Here is a 16,868-nt window from a genome sequence, read left to right as displayed (position 1 = left end):
CTTCAGCGGGTCCTTTGGTCCTCTGTCTCCCGCACGTTGGCAGTTGTACCACTGGACCGTCAGATTCAGGTTGCAGCTCCCCTGCCGAGATTAGAGGAGACGCACCATGTCTGTTTGTTCCTCTTTCTGCGAGTTTGAGGCACCCTTTGTGGTCCTCTGTTACGGCTGCCCTGGCAGACTAACAGCCACCAATGCTTATGTTAGTGCCTTGTTGGTCATTTCAGTCCTCGGATAGATTCCTCAGGAGGACCTCGTGAGACCAAGATCCTTAAGTCCTTGCATTTTGGTGTCAGGTTGCTCATGCCCTTCATACGTGAAAGTCAGTTTTCCCGGATAGTAAATCCTTGAATGTCTTAAATATGCTAGTACACTTTCTTCTGGAGGTAATCATTGTTGTCAGAACGTCTGATGACAGTCTCATTTTCTTATGAATGATGTGCTCTTTTGCTCTTGGAAGTTCAAGGGATACTCCCCCCTCCTCTTTTTTCTTGATGTTTGTAGTTATTTTACAGATGTGTCTTTTTTAACTTGAAGTGTAGTTGACTTACATTAACTTGACACTACATTACATTGACTTATGTTAATTTCAGGTGTAGAACATAGTAATTCTATATTTTTATAGATTACACTCCATATGAAGTTGTTATAAAATATTGACCATATTCCTTGTTCTGTACATTACATCCTTATCACTTATTTATTTTATACCTAGTAGTTTGTACATCTTAAATTCCTTCACCTATTTTTGCCCCTCTCCCCAACCCAACCCACTCCCCTCTGGTAACCTCTAGTTTGTTCTCTGTATCTGTGAGTCTGTTTCTGTTTTGTTGTATTTGTTCATCAGTTTTATTTTTAGATTCCACGTATAATCGAAAACATGCAATATTTATCTTTCTCTGCCTGACTTATTTCACTAAGTATATACTCTCCTGGCCCGTCTACATTTTTGCAAATGGCAAAATTTCATTCTTTTTTATGACTATTTGTGTATGTGTGTGTGTGTGTGTGTATATATATATATATATATATATATATATATATATATTTGATGACTTGACTATTGTAAATAATGCTTCTATGAACATTGAGGTACATATGTCTTTATGAATTAGTGTTTTTATTTTCTTTGGATAAATACCGAGGAGTGGAATTGCTGGATGGTATGGTAGTTCTATTTTTTATTTTTGAGGAAACTACATACTGTTTTCCATAGTGACTTCACGAATTTACATTCCCACCAACAGTGCACGAGGGTTGCCTTTTCTCCATATCCTTGCCAACATTTGTTATTTGTGGGTTTTTTTTTTTTTTTTTTTGCAGTACGCGGGCCTCTCACTGTTGTGGCCTCTCCTGTTGCAGAGCCCAGGCTCCGGATATGCAGGTTCAGTGGCCATGGCTCACGGGCCCGCCCTCTCCGCGGCATGTGGGATCTTCCCAGATTGGGGCACAAACCCGTGTCCCCTGCATCGGCAGGCGGACTCTCAACCACTGCGCCACCAGGGAAGCCCTGTGGTCTTTTTGATGATAGCCATTCTGATGGGTGTGAGGTGATATCTCATTGTGGTTTTGATTTGCATTTCTTTGATGATTAGTAATGTTGAGCGTCTTTTCATGTGCCTGTTGGTCATCTGTATGTCTTCTTTGGAAAAATGTCTACTTAGGTCTTCTGCCCATTTTTTGATCGGGTTTTTTCACTGTTGAGTTGTATAAGCTGTTTATATATTTTGGATATTAAACCTTATTGGTCATATCATTTGCAGATATTTTTTCCCATTCATTAGGTTGTCTTTTTGTATTGTCAATGGTTTTCTGTGCAAAACCTTTTAATTTTAATTAGGTCCCATTTGTTTATTTTTGCTTTTGTTTCCTTTGCCTTAAGAGAGAGATCCCCCCCAAAATATTGCTACGATTTAGTCAAAGAGTATTCTGCCTATGTTTTCTTCTACGAGCTTCATGGTTACCATTCTATTCTTTCATTTCTAATTTTATTTATTTGGGCCCCCTCTCTTTTTTTCTTGATGATATGGCTAAGTGTTTATCAATTTTATTTATCTTTTCAAAAAACTGGCTCTTAGTTTCATTGATCTTTTCTGTTTTTTTCTATTTCTGCTCTGATCTTTATTATTTGTTTCTTTTTGCTGACTTTGGGCTTTGCTTAGTTTTCTTCTAACTCCTTTAGGTGGAAAGTTAGGGTGTTTATTTGAGATTTTTGTTGTTTCTTAAGGAAGGTATGTATTGCTATAAACGCCCCTCTTAGAACTACTTTTGCTCTGTCCAGTAGATTTTGGAAAGTTGTGTTTCTGTTTTCATTTATCTCAAGGTATTCTTAAATTTTCTCTTTGACTTCTTTGTTGACTCATTAGTTTTTTATTAGGATGTTGTTTTGTCTCCATGTGTTAGTGTTTTTCTAGTTTTCTTCCTGTAATTGATTTCTAGTTTCAAAATGTGATCGGAAAAGATGCTTGATATACTTTTAATTTTCTTATAGTTATTGAAAGTTGTTTTGTGGCCTAGCATGTGATCTATCCTGGAGAAAGGTCTGTGTGCTCTTGAAAAGAATGTGTATTCTTCTATTTGGGGATGGAATGTACTGAATCTGTTCAGTTCATCTGATCTAATGCTCATTTAAACCCACTGTTTCCTTATTGATTTTCTGTCTAGATGTTTTATCCATGGATGTAAGTGGGGTATTAAAGTCTCCTACTATTATTGTGTTACTCTCAATTTCTCCCTTTATGTCTATTAATATTTGGTTTATATATTTATGTGCTCCTATATTATGTGCATATGTATTTAGGAATGTTACATCCTCTTCTCTGACTAACCCCTATATCATTACATAGTGCTCTTCTTTGTCTCTCATTATAGACTTTGTTTTAAAGTCTGTTTCATCTGATACGAGTATTGCTACCCCAGGTTTCTTTTCATTTCCATTTGTATGGAATATCTGTTTCCATCCCTTCACTTTCATTCTGTGTGTGTCTTTTGCTCTGAAGTGAGTCTCTTGTAGGCAGCATATAGATGGGTCTTTTTATTCATTCAGCCTCCCTATGTCTTTTGATTGAAGCATTTAGTCATTGACATTTAAAGTGATTATTGATAGGTATGTACTTAGTGCCATTTTGTTACTTGTTTTCTGGTTGTTTTTGTAGTTTTTCTCTGTTCTTCTTTTTTTAGTCTCTTTCCTTTTGGTTTGATGATTTTCTTTAGTTTTGTGTTCGGGTTCCTTTCTCTTTGTTCTTTGTGTCTCAGCTGGAAGGTTTTGATTTCTGGTGATCATGAGCTACATCTATATCTACTTGTACTTATATCTACTTGTTTAACCTGATAGTCATTTAAGTTCAAACACATACTAAAAGCTGTCCATTTTTTACTACTTAACCCCCTATGTTTTATATTTTGGTGTCCTGTTTTACATCTGTCTATGTATCCCTTAACCGTTTATTGTAATTAGGCCAGTTTAGTGGTGATGTTTAGTTTTTAGTTTTAGTTTTTGCTTATTGAGGCAACTCTCTCTCTCTTTCAGTTCTGAATAATAACTTTGCTGGGTAGACTATCCTTGGTTGTAGGTTTTTTCCTCTAAGTACTTTAAACATGTCACAGCACTCGCTTCTGGCTGGCAAAGTTTCTGTTGAAAAATCAGCTGATAGCCTTAGGGGAGTTTCCTTGTATGTGACCCTTTGTTTTTCTCTCTTTTTCTTTAACTTTTGCCATTTTAATTATGGTATGTCTTGATGTAGGTCTCTTTGGGTTCATCTATTTTGAGCCTCTCTGTGCTTCTTGGATATATGTTTCCTTCTTCAAGATAGGGACATTTTCATTCATAATTTCATCAAATACATTTTCTGCCCCCTTCTCTCTTCTCTTTCTAGGACCCTTATAACATTATACAAGTGTATGTTTGTACACTTGATACTGTCCCAGAGGTCCCTTAAACTATCCTCATTAAAGCAATTTTTTTTGTTTTTGCCGTTCTGATTGGGTGATTTCCATTAATCTGTCTTCCAGGTCACTTAGACATTCTTCTCTGATACCTGCTCTGCTGTTAATTCCTTCTAATATATTTTTCATCTCAGTTATTGTATTCTTCAGCTATGGTATCTGATTGGTTCTTTTTTTATATTTTCTAGTTCTTAATTGAACTTCTCACTGTGTTCCTCTGTTCTTCTCCTGAGCTCAGTGAGCAGTTTTATGACCACTGCTTTGAATTCTTTATTAGGTAAATTACTTATCTTTGTTTCATTAGGATTTTTCTCTGAGGTTTTATCTTATTCTTTCACCTGGAACATATTCCTCTATCTTCTCATTTTGTTTGTCTTTATCAGTTTGTCTCTATTAAATCAGGTGAAACAGTTGTCTGTCTCAGTCTTGAAGGCGTGTTATTATGGTGGACCATCCCTGTGTAGTCTGCATGTGTCCAGTGGCTTGGCGGAAGAGCTGGCACAAGTCATGTCTGTTACTGGGGTGCACTGGTGGCCATCACCCCAGAGTGGGTAGAGGCGGAGGGGCCAGATCCTGAGCCTGGTGTGAGCCAAGGCTTTTCACCCCGTGCAATGGAGGTCACCCCCTTGGTGGGGGATGGGGTTGGAGCCAGAGCAGTTGGAGCCAAAGGCTGGCACCAGCTGTGTCTCCTCATGTGGCGTGGTGGTGTTTGCTGCCTTGGTGGTGAGTGGGGACGGGGTCAGAGGGGTTGGAGCCTAAGCCCTTCCTGAGCTGCTGCTTTTCTACAGTGATGGTGGTAGCGGCCTTGTTGGGGGATGTGGTCAGGCTATGAGAGGCTGGAGTTGCAGTCCAGAGCGAGCCCTGGATTTTTTCTGGTGCAATTGCCTTGGTCCCTTGGAGTGGGACCAGAGCAGGAGGGGCTGGAACCAGAATCTGCTGCAGGCTGGGGGTGATCCTTACAGGCTGGCCAGAGCCTCAGGCAGTTTTCAGTCTGCTGCCTATGCCCTGGGACTGGGAGCAAGCAGGTCTCTCCATGCGCCCTTGAGCAGAGTCTCGGTTTCCTGTGGCTCTCTGGAAGGACCTATGGGTTTTTAAACCAGTCAGAGAGGCTCGTCTTCCTGATGCCAGACCCCAGGGCTGGGATGCCGAATGTGGGGTGTGACCCCTCACTCCCCAGGAAGGGTTCCCAGCCTGTGATATCCCCTCCTCTTCTTGGTTGCCCACCAGGGATATAGGTCCTGAAGAGATCACTTCTTCTCCCTCCATGCAGATTCTGTGTGTCTCTTTCTTTATATCCTTGGTTGTAGAAGATCTGTTCTGTAAATCTTCAGAGAGAGTTGCTCTATATATAGCTGTATTTTTAAAAAATATTTATTTATTTATTTGGCTGCATCGGGTCTTAGTTGTGGCGTGCGGGACCTTCGTTGTGGCATGCAGGGTCTTTAGTTGCGGCATGTGGGCTCTTTTAGTTGCGGCATGCATGCGGGATCTAGTTCCCTGACCAGGGATCAAACCTGGGCCCTCTGCATTGGGAGCATAGAGTCTTAACCACTGGACCACCAGGGAAGTCCCTGTAGATGTGGTTTTGATGTGTTCATAGTCGGGGGGGCAAGCTCAGATCTTCCTACTCTGCCATCTTGATCCTGCCTCTAAGATATGTCTTAATGCTGGTCATTCTGGGTCAGTATTCTCAGGTACATGGTGGGCTCTTTCAATAGGTAACTTAAAGTTTCTTAAGTTAAAGTTTTAACTTTAACTTAAGTTAAAGTTTTTAAGAAACTTAAAGTTTCTTAAGTTAAAGTTTTTGTTATTTGTTCTTTCCCCTTGCTTTGGTTTTCTTCTTTATGAACTCATCAATGTCCTGGATCTTCTTTGCTTACCTTCAGTAACTGTCACTTTCTCTAGACTTCTCTTTTACCTCTTTATTTATTTTTGGCTTTCAACACTTTCCTCTTCTTCATCATCTTTTTTTTTTTTTTTCGGTACGCGGGCCTCTCACTGTTGTGGCCTCTCCCGTTGTGGAGCACAGGCTCTGGACACGCAAGTTCAGTGGCCATGGCTCACGGGCCCAGCCGCTCCGCGGCATGTGGGATCTTCCCGGACCGGGGCACGAACCCGTGTCCCCTGCATCGGCAGGCGGACTCTCAACTTAATTTCTTTTAGTTCAATTTGGAACAAAGATTACATTTTTATCTTCTCTGTGAGCATACATTTTTGACATGCTTTCATTGTCTGGAGGAATGTTATTTTGCTCCTTGCTCTCTCTCTCTCTCTCTCTTTTTTTCTTACAATAGTCTCTTATAATGGTATTTGATGTTAGTGTTTTTCTGTTGATCTTTTTGGTGTGAAATTAGTTTTCCTGAACTTTTGGAAGGAGACATGGTTCAGGACAGCTCTTCTATATGCACAGAGCTTTCTCTTCTGTTATTTATGTGTAGTGCTACAAAAAAATATGACCTGAGATTTCCTGAGCCCTGTTTCCCTTCCCCGCTTGTACTTGGCCTTCCCCTTTCCTTCATCTCTGTAATCTCTGTCCTGCTAGATTTTGATGCCACTCCCAGTGGTTTTCCTCACCATGGAAGGGAGCCCTTGTTCCAATTCAGAGAGGTCACAGCACCTTGGTCCCCACTGTAGACATTTTATCCCACTATTGCTGCAGAGAAAGTCCATCCTGTTCTCCCCACCTGGCTTTCCCGCAAACGTCAGTCGTGGCTCTTCCGGGCTCTCCTGTTGTCAGGTTTCCTGGTCACCCCGCTACTTCCCGTTTCTTCTGCAGATGTCAAGACCACACAGGTCTTGAGACTGTTAGTACTCGATTCCTACCTGCTTGTGTTTTCAGGTTTGTGGGGAAACATTGTCACCTAGTTTTGTTGTAAATGTTGTCTGTGGGTTTGGGGTTTTAATCTATAGTTGCTATGTTTGTTTTAGGTGGGCATTCAGGGAGGTTTCAAAACCCTGCTGCTGACCATGCTTCCCTCCCCACGCTCTGCCTTGAGGCTTGCTTACCGCCTGTTTTTTTTGGTACCATGCTGCCGATCACCTGACCCCTCGGAGCACATCTGTTCTTTTCTGTGGTTCTGCCAAGTTGCTAGTTCAGATCCAAACAAGCACCAGAAGGTGGATTTGGAAGGGAAGAGATGCTGTCTATGAGTTCCCGGCGGGAGTGCGTCCTGGGGGAGGCAGTATCATTCCCCTACTTCTATCACAGAGGAGTGTGGTTTGGGCAAAAAAGGGAGAAAGGGAAGCAGCATGTGACAGTATGAAGCGCTGCTCTGATCCAAGTGGCTGCTCTCGACACCACAGCAAAGAAGAGGCCGTATTGGATCTGGGGACCCATCCACCCTGGTTCTAGCTGACTCCACTGGCTAAAGGAGTGGGTGGCCGTGTGGACACCCTGTCACAGGCAGTGCTGTGGGGGCTTCCTTCCCACCTGCATGCTCACTCACTCTCCCAGTCTGCCTGATGGGTAGATTTCCCATGCGACCAGAAGGAAAAGACTAAACATGGCTGAAGATTGAAAGGACCAAAAGCTTACAAAATTCCAAGTGAGGGCAGGATGAGGAGCTCAGGTCTGAATCATCCCGTAGTTCCTGGAATGTTCCCACTTGGATGTCTCAGCCAGAGTTGGGGAGAGCACAGCGCTTCCTCCCCTGGCCCATCTGGGGTGTGGTGACTGCCCAGGAAATGCCAGCATCTCTCAAGCGGGGTGAGATCAGAGGAAGCTCCTAGCGGCTTGCCTGGCTTTGTCAATCCTGAGTCTCAGAAACACAGCAGCGCTCTTCACCGCTTGTTCAAGCTGAATTGTTTTTTCAGAGCAGGCAGCTTCACTTCCCGTTTCTTCCTATGTTTCCCTTTACGTGGCAGAATAATATTAAACCCTCCCCATTATTCTGTAAAACCCAAATAATACAACACACACTACACAGCCTGGCGTAAAACAACTACAAACGCATGTGCCGATGGTTTTGAAAGCGATACACAGATACATGTATTTTCCAATCTCCCTTATGGCGACGGCCACTACATCTTGGGAACACGCTTTGCTTTTTCTGTGTCATAAAGTCCAGAACTACATCTTGTCACGTTTAGAGCCTGCAAAACCATCCTGATGTCTTATGGTTCTAAGTCATCAGGAAGGCTGCTTTCAGAAAACTTCATACGATATGGGGGGCAGGGGGGTGGCGCCCCGCCCTCAGTGGGGAAATGCTGAGAACAGGTCTGAGATATAGTAACTCAAGTATTGGCTATTGAGGGAGTTAAAAAGAGGGACTTGGAAAGCGTGTGGGATCAGAGGTTCTGCTTCTGGGAGAGCAGAATGTTCCCTGGAGGCCTGGTGTGAAAGGGAGGAGGGGTTAGCTGGAGGAAGGATCTCAGTGAGAGGACAGAGCATCATGGGGTAAGAATGAGAAAGACCAGAGAAGGGGGGAGGGGTGGAGGAGGAACATCTCTATTACTTAGCGAAGAAGTTAGACTTCAGAGCAGAATGGGAAGAGGGCAGGGCTGAGCTAGGACCCTGAGCAAAGCCACACAAATCCCACCCTATGTACTGCACCCCCTGCCCCAATCTCCTGCTGTTGCTGGTCCAGGCAAACCAGAGAGTCTAACTGAAATAAGTATAAATTCAAGCCAACCTAGGCTCCATACAAGGTAAGGAAAATAGAAGTGAGTCACAAAACGTGCAGGCCTGTGAAAACAGTCAAGCCATAAAGGGCCACGAGTAACCTATCATTAACAAGCCATTGCAACTGTGAAAAAAGCACCACGAGTGCCTCCAAACTGGACCGCTTGATGCAAGTGGACACGGGCCAGGAGGGATGCAGTCAGCCCACCTGGCCAGGGCGTGGTCCTCCCAGCATCATTCAGTTCGTCCACCAAAGTGCTGTGCTTCCCGCCCCTGAGGGGCTTACAGGAGTCAGCTTTGAAGGACCACCAGCCATTCCTTCTCAGGGCAGCCTGGCTTCTCTGGGGGTGGGGGGGAAGCTGTGAGGACTCTGACCTTGAGCTGGAACCCCGTTTCTCTCTCTCAAGTCCCCTGGGACCCCCCGACCCCGGGTGTCGTCAGGCGTGTGTCCTTCATAGGCTGCCACTTGGCAGTCTCAGGCACGACCCCCCTTGCTACCCTGGGTCAGTTCTTGGAGCAGGTCCTGTGTTGTTGGTCTGTCCATTTGTCCGTCAGATACGAGTGGGCGGGCATGAGCTCTGCTGGGGTGGCCCGCCCATCCCGCCCCCAGCTGGGCCTCTGAGGGCGCTGGGCCACCCAAGGGCTCTGCCGGGCTGCGGTGTGATGCAGCCTCGGCATCTGGGGTCCCGGCTGGCGCAAGGTACCCTGCAGACAGGAGGGGGCAGGGCAGACCTCACCCTCGCTCCTGGGGGTCTCGGGGGTCCCGGGGGTGGTAAGATATTTGCTCTTCACTCGGGAGACCGCCTCTGCTCCCCAAGTAAGACAGAAAGCGAGGGGCCTTTTCCCATTAGAAACAGGGTGAACATCTTTCCGAGGCCTCACCTGGGAGAAGCTAGGACACGGTGTGGGGGGGCACCCTGTCCTTGTGCCACTCACGGCAGGGTTTGGAGGAATCACACACAGCGCTGCAGGGCCCTGGGAGGAGGGGCACTGTGCTGCGTGACCCAGGAGGACCTGGCGTGCAGGCGGGGGAGGGGTGGGCTTGGGTGGCGGGGTGGGCAGGGATGCGGCCGGAGGTGGGCCAGGCCCCACCTGCCAGTTTGGACACGTGGACGGGCCAGCGGGGCACGGGGGGCAGACGGGGTGGGGGCAGGTCTGAGACAGAGTGTAGGCAGGATGCTCTGCGACGGGGGACACAGCTCCCCAAGGCCCGGGTGACTCTTGTTGGTTTCCGGAGTGTTCAGCATTGCTGCTGGTGGGCTTCTCCTCTTGGGCAGTTGTGAAACAGAAAACCCGTCCGGAGCCAGCCTCCCCCTGCCCAGCACTACGTGTGTCCCAAGTGTGGACTCCTCTCGGTGTGGGTGCTGCCCTGCTGAGGCCTGTGGGGGGCCGGGGGCAGCTGGACGCCCCACTTCCCTGACGTCCCCCAGGTCCCGGGGGGGAGTCTGGAATTGCTGGTATCACCAGGGCTGTGCGAGTAGGTAGTGCCCTGCGAGGTACAGTCTCTCGGGGGAGGGCGGGGGGAGGGGGGGCTCAGCACATGGTGAAGTGAACCCGGGGCCTCTGACCCTGCAGGTTTGGCCCCGACTGTGACTTTGAGCTGGTCACCTACCTCTGGGTCCTCAGATCTTCGGGTGTAAGACAGGTGGACAGCGGAGTTCAGAACTGATTTGCTGAGCCTTCCTTGGGTCTTCGTATCCGTCATAGAAAGAAAGGAAAGGAAGGGAGGGAGGGAGGGAGGGGGGAAGAGGGGGCGGGCAGGGGATGGAAGGAGAGGGCAAGCCAACGCAACTGTAGCCTGCTAGTCATAGCAGTGCCTATGTATGAGGCTAATGAAGAGAACATTTCATTGTAAAGCAACTACTATTTTAAAAACATCAAATTAAAAAAAAAAAAAGAGTACATTTCTGTCTGAAAGCCGCCTTGAGGTTTTCCGTAAACACCGAAACGTGAGCCGGGGTCAGAGCTATTCTTCAGAGAGAGGGAGGTGGTGCAGACATGTTTGATGTAAATTGTGCCCTTTAGCCCTCACATTGGGTAGCATCTCCACGGACCACTTAGGCTTGCCCTGTTGCTTTTGGAGAAGTAAAAAAAAAAAAAAAAAAAATCTGATTGAGTTAAATCTAATTCCTGCTAGATTATGATCGTTGTAAGGCTTGAATGGTGGGCCTGCCTCCATACTTGTAAAGAATTCAGGATTTTGTGTAAAAACCACAGTGAGCACAGCCTAGGATTTTGACACAAGGCAGGATTTAGTGCAACATAATAGAGCTTTCATTCTGTTGCTCTCCGGACTGACAAAGTCATGGTATCTCCTTGGGCCTCAGTTTCCTCATTTATTAAGACACCTGAGGTAACAGAAAACCCGTGCCCTGTTGACATAAACTTTTCTTGTGTAATTGAAAAGTTCAGATGGATGGTTTCAGGCAAGGCTTGATCTAGTAGCTTGACCTCTTTTTCCTGGGTTCAATTTCCTTCTCTCAGTCCTGTCTTCTATTATATCTGCTTCATCCTAAGGCTGGTTTAGTAAGAATATTCTGACTGTGTATATTTCTGCTTTGCCAGTAGAGGGTTTGTATTTGGTCCTCAAAGTACTTGTGTCTTATTTAAAGTCTAGTCATTGGAAAAGAAATTGATAAGGATGGACCCAAACAAAGTTAAACAAAACAGCAGATTGTCATGATAAAGCAAGACTGGAAAGAGGCCTTTGACAACCATGACCACCTGAAGGACACACTGATGATGTCCTGAGAGCAGCTGCCTCCCTGGGCCTAGCGGGAGCATCGCACGCCTGCCTGCGGGGCTGGCATCCAGCCTGCTCTGGCATCCGGAAGTGTAATTAGAGACCTCAGTAATCGGCCAGCTTTGGTGATGATGCCAGGTTGGAATAACCTCTGTGGAAAAGTGAAAGCTCTCATGAGATACATCTTTAACACCAAAGGCAGCCTGGTACTTGGGTTAAGGTCCTGGCACGTACAAAGTCACAGGTGTATCAGGGAGGGGAGTACCTTGGGGAAACAGGAAGTCATCGCAGGCCGGCTGTGGGATTCACTGGAGAGCAGACCCTGCAGCAACAACAACGTCCCCCTCTTTTGGGGGGCTTGGATTACCCCAAGAAGCCTGAGGTTTGGCAGGTGTAAACACTTCGGCTTACAATTCCAGCCCCGCTACCCTCTCCCTGTGTGTTTCACAGGCATGTGTGGGGAGAGATATGCAGGGTGACCCTTGCCTGAGCCCAGCCCTACTTTGAGAGTGAAATTCATTTCCTTGTCCTCCTTTTCCAGATGAGAGGCTGTGTATTGGTGGTGTGTGTGGTGAGTCACTGGCCTGGATGACGCTGCTAGGATCCTGTTCTTAACATACAGTTTGGAGGCCTGACGTGGCAATTTAGTTTCTTGTCAGCTTTTGCCGGTACGTTATCTTCTAGCATCTCTGTTAGCATACTTAAAAAAACCCAAACCTGGCTTTCACTTTTCTCCTGGAGGCTGGTGGGGGATGTGGAAGCCCCCAACTTGTGTAGTAAACAGGTGGCCTCCAGGAGGGGTGTCACCTCCCTGACCCATCCCCCCGCAGCATGTGAGGGGGTGTCAGTGAAAAATCCGATAAGAATCACGCTAAGACGAAAGAAAAGAGAATTTTATTCAAGCCAAATTGAGGATTATAAACCGGGAAACAGATTCTCAGAAGCTCTGAGAACTTCAGTGATCAGGAGTTAGAGACACAGTTTTATATACATTTTTGAGACAAAGAAATTATGTATCATACTGACAGGTTAGCACTGTGCACATAATTCAACAAAGTTGTTTTATTTTTCAATTATGCATGTACAGACAAGCCTTTGGTCAATGTGACCCCTTGTACCCTTGTATGAGATGAAAAAGAAGTATATTAATCGTACAGTTACAATATTACAATGCTGGCATCTAAAGGAAGAGGCCAACTTTTCTCAAAGGTTGATTTCATCCTCCTGCTTTGAGGAGGTCTGCTTACTGTTTCATGTACGGATAGATGCACGTTGCACATTGGGAAAGGCCTGCCACAAAGGGGACATGTCGTTTGTTTTTTTATTTTCTTTCTGTCTTAGTTTGATTGTCCTGCCCTAGAACATTTACGATTTTCCTCATCAGGAACCACCACACACCACATCGCTCCCAGGATGGGCCGGAGAGGCCCGGGGACAGCTCTGCACAGCTCAGCCCCTTTATCCACCAGGTAGAGGTGCCCCTGCATGACCCTCAAGGTAGAATCCTGTCTTCTCCTGGAACACTCATGATTCGGGAGAGAGTGGGCCTGGGGAATGTGTAGGAAGGGGTTTCAGAGTAGTTTAATGGGGTCCACTTAATGGGGTATAAGTGGTGCTGGGTGGCCCCTGACTTGCCCCAGGAACCTGCCTCCCTTTGGACTTACAATCTTCCTCTTGAACATGCAGCATCCTCGAAGGGCATCCAGACCCTCATGATGAGGTGAGGAAGTTCCCGGCGGACTAGGGCTGGCTGCTGTGGGTACATAGGGGACAAGCCAGGGGATTCTGGAATCCGGGAGTAAGGACCCTTCCTGTTCGACAGCCAGGTGCTGTCGATGAGGCCCTGGGTGTGGAGTCCCCCTCTGAGGGGCTCCCAGAGGCTGACGAACAAGCACTTCTTGGGGCGATGAGTGCTGGGGAGAGGCAGCTGCAGGGCAGCAGGCTCTGGTGGCTTTATAACAAGAGCCATGTGTGTCTCCCTTAGTACCTGTGGACACCTCATTGAAGCCACAGGGCCATCCTGTTACCGACCAGGGTTCTTGGCTTCCTTAATCAATAGAAATTGATAAGAGACCAGACAAGAAATTCAGGCAAGGCTTTATTGGGGCCCCTGCTGCAGCAGCGGGGAGCGGGAACAAACAACAGGCTCCCTTGCTTGTTCCTTATATGGGGTGAGGGTAGGGGTGTGTCCAGGGGTCAGGCCAGAGGGGCAGCTTAGGTGTTCTGTCCGCTCCTTAGATGGTGTTGTGTGCAGGGGGCAGGCGCAGTACCTGGCTTTTGCTCCCAACACCCTAGTTTTGCTCCAGCCCTTCAAGAGTGGCAGTTGGGATTTTTGGTCTCCTTGTATCTTTTTGTCCAGAATTTGCCCCAACTGCGCATGCACGTAGTTATTTTCAGTCCCATATAGTTTCTTTGTATTTTGTTGCTTGCGGAGAGGTGTGTCCAGGTGCAAGCACTGCAGCAGAGGGTCCCAGGTCCCAGCCTGTCTCAATCCCATGACATCAGTTTACAGGAGAATGGTATTATCCCCATTTCACACCTGAGGAAACAGAGCTGCTGAGTCCTGAGCTAGCATCCACCCTCAGCCCCCCGACTTGGCGCCTCTGCCTTGATTTCCTCCAAAGGAGGGTCCACCATTGTTCTGAAAGCTGTGGAGGGACCGGGGGACCCCCATAATCCCGGGGGTCTCCTCTGTTTCTGAAGCAGAGCCCGAGGTTCAGGGTGTTGGAGGAATGGTTGTGGTCACAGCTCATGGGCAGAGAGGTGGGAGCTGAAGTCCAGTCTTGGTCTCAGTGCCTTCCGCCGTCTCTGGGTCTGGGCGAGCTGCTGGGGGTGCCGTCCAGCTCCATGCTGCCTGCTGCCCCGGCTCTCCAGGACCTGTCTCGGGCTGAGCTCGAGGTGGCCACTGCAGGCAAGTTTGGGGACATCATGCCCTTTGGGCTCTTGTCTGAGCCGGGTCCTGACTGGCTGGGAGATGAGGAGACAGACAGTCAGGCATCCTGGTCCCCAGCAGCTGAGCATGGCTGTCTGGGCCCTGCCCTTCAAGGTGAGGGCGGAGGATCACTGGGGGCGGGACTTCTTCCTCACCTGCGCCACCTTTGGTGCTGTCAGAGGGCCCTGATAACAGACACGGTCCCCTCCACCATTTGCATTTCTCATCACGTCTTTTTCCTCCTCTTGTCCTCGGGGTGCCAGCCGGAAAGCGTGAATAATGAGAACAAACACAAATGATCCAAATTCTCAGTGGTCATTTTCCCGACAAGTCGGGGTCAAAAAGACACTAAAGGAGTGGCTTAACCTCCTCTGTCACCTCGTCTGAGTGCTTTTTTACAAAAGGAAAGCAAGCTCGGAATATCTGAGGCATTACTGTTGCTTCAGCTGTCGCTTTATGGCAAGGAAAGTGGTTGTTTCACTTAAAATGGATTTGGACGTAGTTCTTGGAATGAGTAAATTGAGGAAAAGAGCCCGTGTGAGATTTTGGACTTAAGCCCTTAAGTATGAGGATTTAAAGTAGGCGGTCTTGCGTCGTTCTGTGCTGGTCCTTCAGGACTGGCAGAATGGGTCTGCTGGGTGTGACTGGTGTGGCTGCTTTAACTGGACCAGTTGACTCTGACCAGCCCAACTGCTTCTCAGGAGTGAAGCGTCCTTCTGCTCTCTGGGACCTGCAGGAGAGGGAGGGACGTGTTGATGACCAGATCCTGGCTTCTGGGCAGCCCTGCCACGAGGCTAGGGAGAACAGGTAAGGGGGTGGGCCACCCTGAGTGCTGCCAGCCCTCCTCACCCCCACAAGACCCACCCGGGGATCTGCTACCTGCCTCTTGGGCTCAGGCACATACTCTCTTAGCCTGAAAAAGTCTCCCTATTTTTTTTTTTTTTCTTTTGGCCACACGGAGTGGCATGCAGGATCTTAGTTCCCCAACCAGGGATCAAACCCGTGCCCTCTGTAGTGGAAGTGCAGAGTCTTAACCACTGGACGGCCAGGGAAGTCCCAAAGTCTCCCTATTTTAATATGTTAATAGAGCACATCCTTCGGCCCCCTCCTGCCCTACCCAGTCACAACTTCCCATGACTCTCCACCCCTTCGTTGGGGCTTTTCTAAGTTCTTTATGTCCCCAGGAGGGAGGTCATTCCTCAGTCACCCAAAAGGATGAAGTGCGTGCCTATCGCGGGTTCCTGCCTTTTACGATCCACCATTTGCGATTATTAATCAGTGTGAGTTAATTCAAGTCTTTTGCATTAAATTTTTGTCATAAGATATTCAGCATACAAAAAGGTAAAAAGAATCATGTGATGAACACCTGTGTACCCACCACCTGCTTAAGGTGGAGAGTATTACTGTATTGGTTATCTATTTCTGTGAAACCATTTATGCCAAAGTGTAAGTGGTGTAAAACAATAAACATTTATTATCTTCTACGTAGAGTCTGTGGGTCAGGGATCTGGGAGCAGCTCAGACCCCAGGGTCAGCTCCCTGGGCTCAGGGTCAAGATGTGGGGCTGGGGCTGCAGTCATCGGGGGCTTGGAGGATCCACATGGCTGTTGGCAGGAGGCCTCAGTTCTCAGCCGTGTGGACCTCTCCATGGTACTGCTTGGGTGTCCTCACGGCATGGTGGCCAGCTTTCCTCAGAGTGAGTGATCTAAGAATAGCATATGCCTTTCGTGGTCTGTTCACTAGAGGCAAGTTACTAAGTCCAGCCCACACTTAGGGAAAGGAGAGGTAGGCTCCACCTTTTGAGGGGAATGTCTAAGAGTCTGTGGACATGTTTGAAACCATCACAATGACTAACACAGCTAGAGCCCCTCCCTGCCGGCACCCCCTTGTCTCCCACACAGAGGTACCTGCTGTGAGAGTTCGATGTTCACACTCACTGCGTTTGTCAGCGTACCTGCTGCGCCTGTGATTTTTGCATGTCTTGAAGCATGATGTAAATGATATCTAATTGTGTGTTTTTTCTGTAGCTTGCCTTTTTTGCTTCACCTTATGTTTGTGAGATTCATCCATAGGCAAATGTGTAGCTGTCATTCAGACCTTTTCGCTGCTGTGGGGTTCATTGTAGGAATGTGATGTAATCTGTCTGTTTAGGGGCTCCCCAGTTTCTTGCTGTTAAGACAAGGCTGTTAGGAATATGCAGTGCGTCTCTGTGTGACCATGAGCCAGATTTGTCTAGAATATTTAGCAAGGATGGGAATTGTTGCAGGAGAGAGTACACGAGTCTTCAAATTTTCTCAAAGCAGCTAAATTTGTTTTTCAAAGTGGGTCTCCTGATGAGCGCTCCTGCCAGCTGTGTGTGTGAGTCCCCCTTGTCCTATGCAGTGACGACACTTGGTATTGTCAGATGTTTTTTTTTTTAAGATATATATATTTTTAATGCTTTTCTTTTTTAAAAAAATTTATTTATTTTTGGTTGCATTGGATCTTCATTGCTGTGCGTGGCCTTTCTCTAGTTGTGGAGGGCGGGGGGCTACTCTTCGTTGCCATGCGCGGGTTTCTTATTGCGGTAGCTTCTCTTGTTGCGGAGCAGGGGCTCTAGAGCGCAGGCTCAGTAGTTATGGCGCACGGGC

At 47.4% G+C, this 16,868-nt stretch overlaps 1 protein-coding gene across 5 annotated transcripts in view; it reads left to right on the top strand.

Moving 5' to 3' along the window:
- APBA2 (amyloid beta precursor protein binding family A member 2) overlaps positions 1 to 16,868 on the top strand; it is a 198,437-nt gene that overhangs the window by 64,936 nt on the left and 116,633 nt on the right. The window contains exon 3 of one of the 5 annotated variants that reach the window (XM_060293724.1): positions 11,848 to 11,974. The exons of the other annotated variants lie outside the window; for them this stretch is intronic. The gene's annotated coding sequence lies outside the window, so the exon portion shown is untranslated. The remainder of the gene's footprint in view (positions 1 to 11,847; positions 11,975 to 16,868) is intronic. 5 annotated transcript variants of the gene reach the window in all.

This window comes from Globicephala melas, chromosome 2 (assembly GCF_963455315.2).
Source record: "Globicephala melas chromosome 2, mGloMel1.2, whole genome shotgun sequence".
NCBI classification, from domain to species: Eukaryota; Metazoa; Chordata; class Mammalia; order Artiodactyla; family Delphinidae; genus Globicephala; species Globicephala melas.
The sequence above is the reverse complement of the archived record's forward strand: the minus strand, read 5'-3'. Positions and strand labels throughout refer to the sequence as shown.